The sequence below is a fragment of the Leopardus geoffroyi genome, chromosome C2 (genome assembly GCF_018350155.1).
Source record: "Leopardus geoffroyi isolate Oge1 chromosome C2, O.geoffroyi_Oge1_pat1.0, whole genome shotgun sequence".
Classification (NCBI taxonomy): domain Eukaryota; kingdom Metazoa; phylum Chordata; class Mammalia; order Carnivora; family Felidae; genus Leopardus; species Leopardus geoffroyi.
In genome coordinates, this window is record NC_059333.1 from 136,812,068 (window position 1) to 136,821,109 (window position 9,042).

The following is a 9,042-nucleotide window of genomic DNA, read 5'->3' on the forward strand; positions in this document are numbered from 1 at the left end:
ATCTCATTCATTTATAAAGGTCAGGGAGCCGGTCTGTCTTCTTCCACCATTGTACCTCAGTTTCCACTCAATATATTCTGATCAAACTGAAATAAGTTTAATTTAATTTAGACATAAGCTACATCTACAGGAATTCTGTGACCTTAAATGAGATGCTCCTGTAGGTCACAGTTTCCTTGCCAGCAAAATGAAGAAACTAATATTTACCTCATAAGATTGTTTTGAGAAGTAAATGAAATAAAAGATATGAAGTACCTCTACATAATAATTAATATATTAAGATTCATTTCCCTTCTCTCTACATTCCAAGAATAACACCACTACTATATTTTAGCCTTGAAGCTAGAATTATTAATGTATATTAGATTTATTAATAACTTTCCCACTTTCACTAATTTCTATAAATACTTTGTCAAGGTTTTCTAATTTCAGTCTATAAATCTCTTGCGGATATATGTTGAGAGTTTATTACCTTCTATAAATAACAGTATTTCCACATAATGGGTCTAAATTTGCTTCATCAAGTGTCCTTTTTTAAGGACATGGTGATTTATTGCACAATTCTGCTCACATGATCCACACTATAATTTCATCAACTAAATCCAGACACAAGGAAAATAATGTACTTTCATTGAAAAAAAAAGATCAGGGGCGCCTGGGTGGCGCAGTCGGTTAAGCGTCTGACTTCAGTCAGGTCACGATCTCGCGGTCCGTGAGTTCGAGCCCCGCGTCAGGCTCTGGGCTGATGGCTCAGAGCCTGGAGCCTGTTTCCGATTCTGTGTCTCCCTCCCTCGTTCATGCTCTGTCTCTCTCTGTCCCAAAAATAAATAAACGTTGAAAAAAAAATTTAAAAAAAAAAAGAGAAAAAAGATCAGAAAATCTCAATCCACCAGCCCAAAACTGCAGCATAAATCAGTCACCGAACTCAAGCCATAGGTAGAGACAGAATAACCTGAAAGAAATCAGATCTTGTAATATGCATGTGTGAGGATCAAATATGAACTACCTAAACATGTAATCACAGAAATCAATATGAAAACTGATACAAAAATGGAGTTCTAGCCAGAGCAAAAATAAAATTGCCCTGCAGAGAGGCCTCCAGCACTAAAAAAAATACACAGGTTCCCCCTGTAAACACACACACACAAAATACATATAAATGTGTATAGAAGATAATTTCCAAAAAAAAAAGAAGATAATTTACATCAAAGAACTCATAGAAATTATAAAATATAGAAGATATTCGTGCCATTATAAAATTCAGGTGACAAAAAATACATAATAGATGATGTATTCATGATATGATATAATTGATGTGATATGATTTGATAGAATAGGTTATGGAAGAACAACCCTTCCTCCAAAAACAACTAGAAAAACTAAATACAATACCAAAAAGAAAACCTATTGGAAGGCTCAGAGAGCCACCAAGGCAATTAGGACTTGAGAAGCCAAGGTCTCAGAAAGGTAACCCAAGTAAGCCACTTTTACCATCAAAGCACTTGCAAATACTTTGCATGGTGTCTAAATCTGGTAAAAGAACTACAAAAATAGAGCTTCTGAAAATTCATCAGTATAAAGACACAAAAATCAGAACCCAGGTCTCCTAAGGCAGCCAATAATTGAGTAACCAAGTTCCTAAAGAAAGAGAAGGGAGAGAAGTCTAACACATGATGGCATTCCACCCAAGGCATTTGTTGGATGCTTACACTGCATAGGGCAAAAATCAAGAAGCTGAACATAAAGATGCTGAAAATAAAAAATGAATTTGGGGCAGTCTCAAGTGCTAAGGAAGCAAAAATAAGAATTCAAGGCCTAAAGAGTGTAAGGGCCCCAGTAAACACCTCATCTAGACTCTCAGCTGGGATCCTAAAATGGCTCTATCCCAGGAACAGGGACAAACCAACATCATAAAGCCTTAGAAAGAGCACATCCTAAACTTGTAAGAACAGGTGCTAAGTTAATGAATACTGCATCCATCCTGTCTGCCTACCAGAAAATGGTGTGAGGCCTCTTTGGAGAAAGATAGTATCATCAAGAGCCTCTATAATTTTTCAAATATAATACTCATTTTTAAATTGAAAATGACCAGGAATTCCTAGAAATAAAAATAGACCCACAGAGGACCCACTTAGTGGAATTATACAACACAGAGTTTAAAATAAATGTGATTAATATGTTTAAGAAAATAGATGACAATATGGAGAATATTAAAGAACTGGAATTTATGAAAAATAATTAAATGGAACTTTTAAAACTGAAAAATGCAGTAATTCAAATTAAGAACTCTGCATCTGTAGCAGAAGAAATTGTTTGCGAACTATATGGTGGGTCAGGGTAAACCACAAAGGATAAAAAAATAATAACAGACAAATGACTACAAATATATCTAAAATATAGTAAAAATCTAATTTACATGTCATTGCAGTCCCAAAGAGGGAAAAGAATGAGAACATGATAGAAATATTTGAAAAGGCAATGGCTGAGGATTTTACAAAATAAATGAAAGACATCACCATAGATCGAAGACATATTAACAAACTTCAAAAAAGACATATATATATAGAAATCCATATATAGACCCATCATAGTAAAACTGCTGAAAACCAAAAATAAAAATATTAAGTCAGACAACAACCAAATACTCTACAACATATTCTGTTGGTGAGGCTGTGGGAAAACGAGCACTCTCATATGTTGCTAACTAGAATTCAAAATGATACAATGCTGGGGCACCTGGGTGGCTCAGTCGGTTAAAACGTCCAACTCTTGATTTCGACTCAGGTCATGATTCAATGGTCACGGGATCAAGCCCCACACTGGGCTCCATGCTGAGTGTGGAGCCTACTTAAGATTCTCTTTCTCTCCTTCTGCCCCTCTCTCCCATTTGCATTCTCTCTCTCTCTCTCTCTCTCTATCAAATTAAAAAAAAAAAAAAAGGTACAATGCCAGTGGAGGGGAATCTGACAAAATCTGGGAGAAGTACATGTACTTTCAGGAATCTAACCCAAAGATACAGTGGACAAAATACAAAAAGACAGATACCCTGTGCTACTCATTGCAAAAACATTTGAAAGAGCATAAAACTAGATACAAATCTGCATTAATAATGGAGCAGTTGGACAACCTGCGGTACATCCATACAATAGAGTACACTGGAGCTAAAAGTGAATGGGGAATATCTCTCATAGAATAATCACTAGGATACATTAACTGGAAAAAGAAGGGTTTGTACAGTGTGTTACTGATTAAGGAATGAGAGAGGTAAAGAGTATATATTTTAATTAATTTTTAAATGAAAAAGAAAACGATAAAAATATAAATGATCATCTATAGGGGGAGAAAGGAAATGGGTGGAGGGGAGGGGATATAAGTTAGAGTCAAATATAAGAGATATAAGTTATGTCAAATATAACATATTTTGTAGCTTTGATTTTACAGCCATGTAATTATTTTACACAGTAATGAAACAAGGTTTGTGTAACTTTAAAAGCCTGCCAATGGGCAAATATGGCACAATTTGAGGGTCAGTGCAAATTATAACTACATTTGTATGAAATTATACCAAAATAAAAGTGAACATCATTCAAGGAAATGAGTAAAGCATTAAATTATTTTGAAAACTCCTAAGTAAAGGGAAAGAATCAGGCATTTATCTGCATTTCCTATATAAACTATCACTGGGTTACCATATAGTAGATAGAATTCTGACTAAAAAAATAAAGAATAATAGAAATTCACATTTTGGCAACTCTAATTATATGCTCTCTATACATTGAGCACCAATGGCTGCAGACATTACAAAGAGACCACCATACATCATGTGACTCATATTGACAGAACTTAATTCCACCAGTGGAGTATTTTTGCCCAAAACATAAAACATAAAGCCTGAATCTGCACCCACCCATTACATTACTGGAAACACAGGAACCTTGGAACTGTTAGAGAAATCACAGGGATGCACTTAGCAAAGTACAGACTGTATAAAACTACACACACACACACACACATACAAATGATCCTGTTTCTTTAACAAACAAACTGCACAAGATGAAAGAAATAAATAAGGAAGGAGAGAGAGGCAGAGGGAGAGAGAGAGAAAAAAAAAGAGACAGGAAAACATCTATTAAAAATTTTTAGGGGCACCTGGGTGGCTCAGTCGATTAAGTGTCCGACTTCAGCTCAGGTCATGATCTCATGGTTCATGAGTTTGAGTCCCACATCAGGCTCTGCACTGACAGCTCAGAGCCTGGAGCCGGCTTTGGATTCTGTGTCTCGCTGTCTGTCTCTGCCCCTCCCCCCTCGAGTTCTGTCTCTCTCTCTCAAGAATAAATAAACATTTAAAAAAAGAAGAAAAAAAAAAGAGAAAAGAAAAGGTGATCTGCAAAAAAAAAAAGTTTCTAAAAATAGGGGTACCTTGGTGGCTCAGTCAGTTGAATGTCCAACTTAAGCTCAGGTCATGATCTCGCAGTTCGTGGGTTCAAGCACCATGTTGGACTTGCTGCTGTCAGCCTGTCAGCACAGAGACTGCTTCAGATCTTCTGTTCCCTCTCTCTGCCCCTCCCCTGCTTGCATGCTGTCAAAAAATAATTATTTATTATTGTGTAGATTTAGTATTTATTTATTATTTAATATATAATAATATTAATTAATATATAATTTATATTAATTTAATATATAATCGTTATTAATAACATTTAATAATAAACAATAATATTTATTATTTAATATTTTGTGTACAATTATTATTGTGTAGATTTAATATATGTATAGGTAGGTATGTGCTTCCTATCTTCTCAAATAATATTAAGTAGTTGTTTGGTCATACTAAGGAACTATTATGATAATGGTATTGTAATTATGTTTTTTTTTAATAAACCCTTAGCTGAGGATGTGGAGAAAGGAGAACTCTCATACACTGTTGATGGGAAAGCAAACTGGTGCAGCCACTGTGGAAAACAGCACGGAGCTTCCTCAAAAAGTTAAAAATAGAGCTACTCTACAACCCAGCAATTGCACAACTAGGTACTTACCCAAAGGATACAAAAACACAGATTCAAAGGGGTGCATGCACCTCAATGTTTATAGAAGCATACAGCAAATTATGGAATTAGCCCAAATGTCCATTCACTAATAAATGGATAAAGAAGATCTGGTATAAATATACAATGGAAAAGTACTCTGCCATCACAAAGCATTAAATCTTGCTATTTGCAAAAATGTGGTTGGAGCCAGACTGTATTATGCTAATAAGTCAGTCAAAGACAAATACCATATGATTTCACGCATATGTGAAATTTAAGAAATAAAACAGGTGAATATATGGGAAGTGGGGAAAAGAGGGAAACAAGTCATGAGAGATTCTTAATAATAGGGAAAAAACTGAGGGTTGATAGAGGGAGGTAGGGGTGTGGGCTAAACAGGTGATGAGTATTAAGGAGGGCGCTTGTTATGATGAGCACTGAAATCAGAACTACGCTACATGTTAACTAGCTTGAGTTTAAATAAAATCTTGGAAGAAAAAAATAAATTACTAAAAGACATCTGAAAATCCCCAAATATTTGGAAATTGAACACCACATGCCTAACAAACTGAGGAGTGGAAGAAGTCTCAAAGGAAATTAGAATATGAAGTAGGTCAGAGAAAGACAAACACAGGGGCGCCTGGGTGGCTCAGTCAGTTAAGTGTCCGACTTCGGCTCAGGTCATGATCTCGTGGTTCAAGAGTTCGAGCCCCGCATCGGGCTCTGTGCTGATGGCTCGGAGCCTGGGGCCTGATTCCGATTCTGTGTCTCCCTCTCTCTCTGACCCTCTCCCCATTCATGCTCTGTCTCTCTCTGTCTCAAAAATAAATAAACGTTTAAAAAAAAAAAAAAAAGAAAGACAAACACATATAATTTCACTCATATGTGGAATTGAAGAAAAAACAAACAAGCAAAGGTAAAAAAATGAGAAACAAATCAAGAAACAGATTCTTAATTATAGAGAACAAAGTGATGGCTACCAGAGGGGAGGTGGTTAGGTTACCAAGGTTAGGTGACAGGGATTAAAGAGTGCACTCGCCCTGAAGAGCACAGGGTGATGTATGGAAGTGCTGAATGACTATACTGTACATGTGAAACTTATATAACACTATATATAAACTAACTAGGATTATAATAAAAAGCTTAAAATAAAAACAAAAACAAACAAAACAGTAAATTAAGATATATTTTAATTGATTACAATGAGAATGCAATATATCAAAATTTGTGAGATGCAACTAAAGCAGTGCTTATACTGGCTTTCTAATGGAAACCAATTTGACAATAAATTTCATTTAAAAAAAAGAATAAATAAATAAATAAATAAAGCAGTGCTTAGACATTTCTAGCATTAAATACTAATATTAAAAAGGAAGAAAAGTCTCAAATTAAATGATCCAATTTAAGGAATAAGAGAGAAAATTACATCCAAAACAAATCAACTATAAGGAAAGAAATTATAAAGATAAAAACCAAAAATCAATCAAGTTGAAAACATAAAGCAAATAGAAAAAAATCAATGACACCAAAATCTGATTCTTTGAAAATCTCAAAATATTGATAAAGCTCTAGCTAGTTTGATCAAGAAAGAAAGAGAGGAGACATAAAATCAGTATCAGGAATTAATGGAAGTCCATCACCACAGATACCATTAATATCAAAAGTTTAATGGAGAAAATATATGGATACATTTTTCACCAATAAATCAACTTCTTAGATAAAATGAACAAGTTAAATATAATAAATATAAATTAGCCTGCAGCATTTAAGCCATCCCAGCTGATACCATATGAACCAAGACAAACTGTACCTACTGAGTTCTGCCCAAATTGAAGATTTAAGTGCAGAAGAAATAACACTGTTCTAAATTGCTAAGGTTTGGGATGGTTTGTTATACAGCAACAGGAAACCAGAACAAATGCTGTACTCAAACATGAGAGAAATATTTGAGTGTAATAAAATATTTACTCAAATGAACAAAAAGCTAGCTCATAAAGCAAGTCAACAAATTTCAAAAAATTAACATCATTCAGAGTATATCTGTAAAATTAATCTGTAAATCAATAACAAGAAATAATTAGAAAATCTCAAAATATTTGTAAATTTAGCATTACTCATCTAAATAACACCTTCATAAGAGAAAAATTATAATGGAATTTATAAAATATATTTAACAAAATGATAATGAGAATATGACATATTAATAATATGAAATTCAGCTAATGCTGTGCTGGGTAAAATCTGTAATTTTAAATGCATCCCTTAAGGGGAAAAGGGTTAAAATTCAATTGCTTAATCAAGCTGAGAATAGAAGAATGAGAATGAGGAGTGCCTGGATGGCTTAGTTGGTTGAGCATCTGACTTCAGCTCAGGTCATGATTTTGCGGTCTGTGAGTTCAAGCCCTGCATTGGGCTCTGTGCTGACAGCTTAGAACCTGGAGCCTGCTTGGGATTCCGTGTCTCCCTCTCTCTCTGGCCCTCCCTGCTTATACTCTCTCTCTCAAAATTAAATCAAAAAATTTTTTTAAAAAGGAGAATGATGAATATAAGAACCTAATCAAGGACATGGAAAAACATATATATAATACAGAAAATAAGCAAAGCCAAATGTTGGTTCTTTGAAAAGATTAATAAAACTGATAAATCTCTGACAAGATTACTCAAGAAAAAAATGGGAAAGTTACAAATTACTATCATCAGGAATGAAAGACACAGACTTAAAAACTGAACACACTATTATGAACAAGTTTAAGCAAGTAAATTTGAAGTTTTAAATAAAATAATTAAATTTCTAGAAAAACACTACCAAAAGTGACATAGGAAGAAAGAGATTATCCTAACAATCTAGATCTGTAAAAGAAATTAAATCTAATAATACATTCCCACAAAGAAATCTCCAGTCCCAGATATTTTCATTGGTTAATTTTTCTTGAATATTTAAGAAAGAAATGGCAACAATTTTACAAAAACTCACCTATACCCTAGGAAAAGAGAGGTTCATTTTTTTTTCATGTCAGCATAACCTTAATACCAAAACCTGGCAGAGTTCTAACCTAAGGAATTATAAAATAACAAATTTATGTCCTTTAAAGCCACTAAGTTTGTAGCAACTTATTACAGCAATGACAAAAATCTAACATAACCCATTAATGATAAAAACTCTTACCAAACTGGGCATAGAAGTGAAATCCTTAATCTGAGAGAATCCACCAAAAATTTAAAATAATTCACATATTTAACAATGAAACGTTTAAAGCTTTCTCTCTTAGACTGGGAATGAGATAAGGATGTCTTCTAGCATTATTTCTATTCAACATTGTATAGGAGTCCCTATCCATAAGGCAAAGGAAAAATATTCAAAATGGAAAGAGAAAAAAAAAACTACAATTATTCACACACAAAATGACGATATGCACACAAGAAAAGAAACCAATCTGGAGACAAACTATTAGAATTAATAATTCAAGATAAAAACACATTAACAATATACAAAGGGAGAGTCTAAGGTACTGAACATACACTGTTCTTTGATCTGGGTGTGACTGTATCCATTTTGTGAAAATTCACAAAGCCATTCCATTATGGCATTGTTTTGTACTTTTATACGTGTATGTTCATACTTCAGGAGAAAGATTATTGGGGGGGAAGACACATAAAGAGGCTGCACTGAATAATGATTAGAAGTATGTACTCTAAATCGACTTCTTCCTGGCCCTGCCTCTCCTATCTATGCGTCCTTACCCAAGTTACTTAATTTCTCCTTAATTTCTCAACCCTTGAGTATCGCTATCTATAGAATGAAATAACAGTATCTATCTACTAGTTTACTGAGATGATTGAGATAATACAAATAAAGTGCTCAAAACTTCCGAATGAACACTCACTAATTAATTATTAACTATTATATCCCATAGCCAAGAGACAACCCACAGACCTAACAAACAGAAGAATTCACACTAGAAGAACAGAAGTAGTGACTCCAAAATAAGTATAATTAAAGGCTTCAAATAAATAA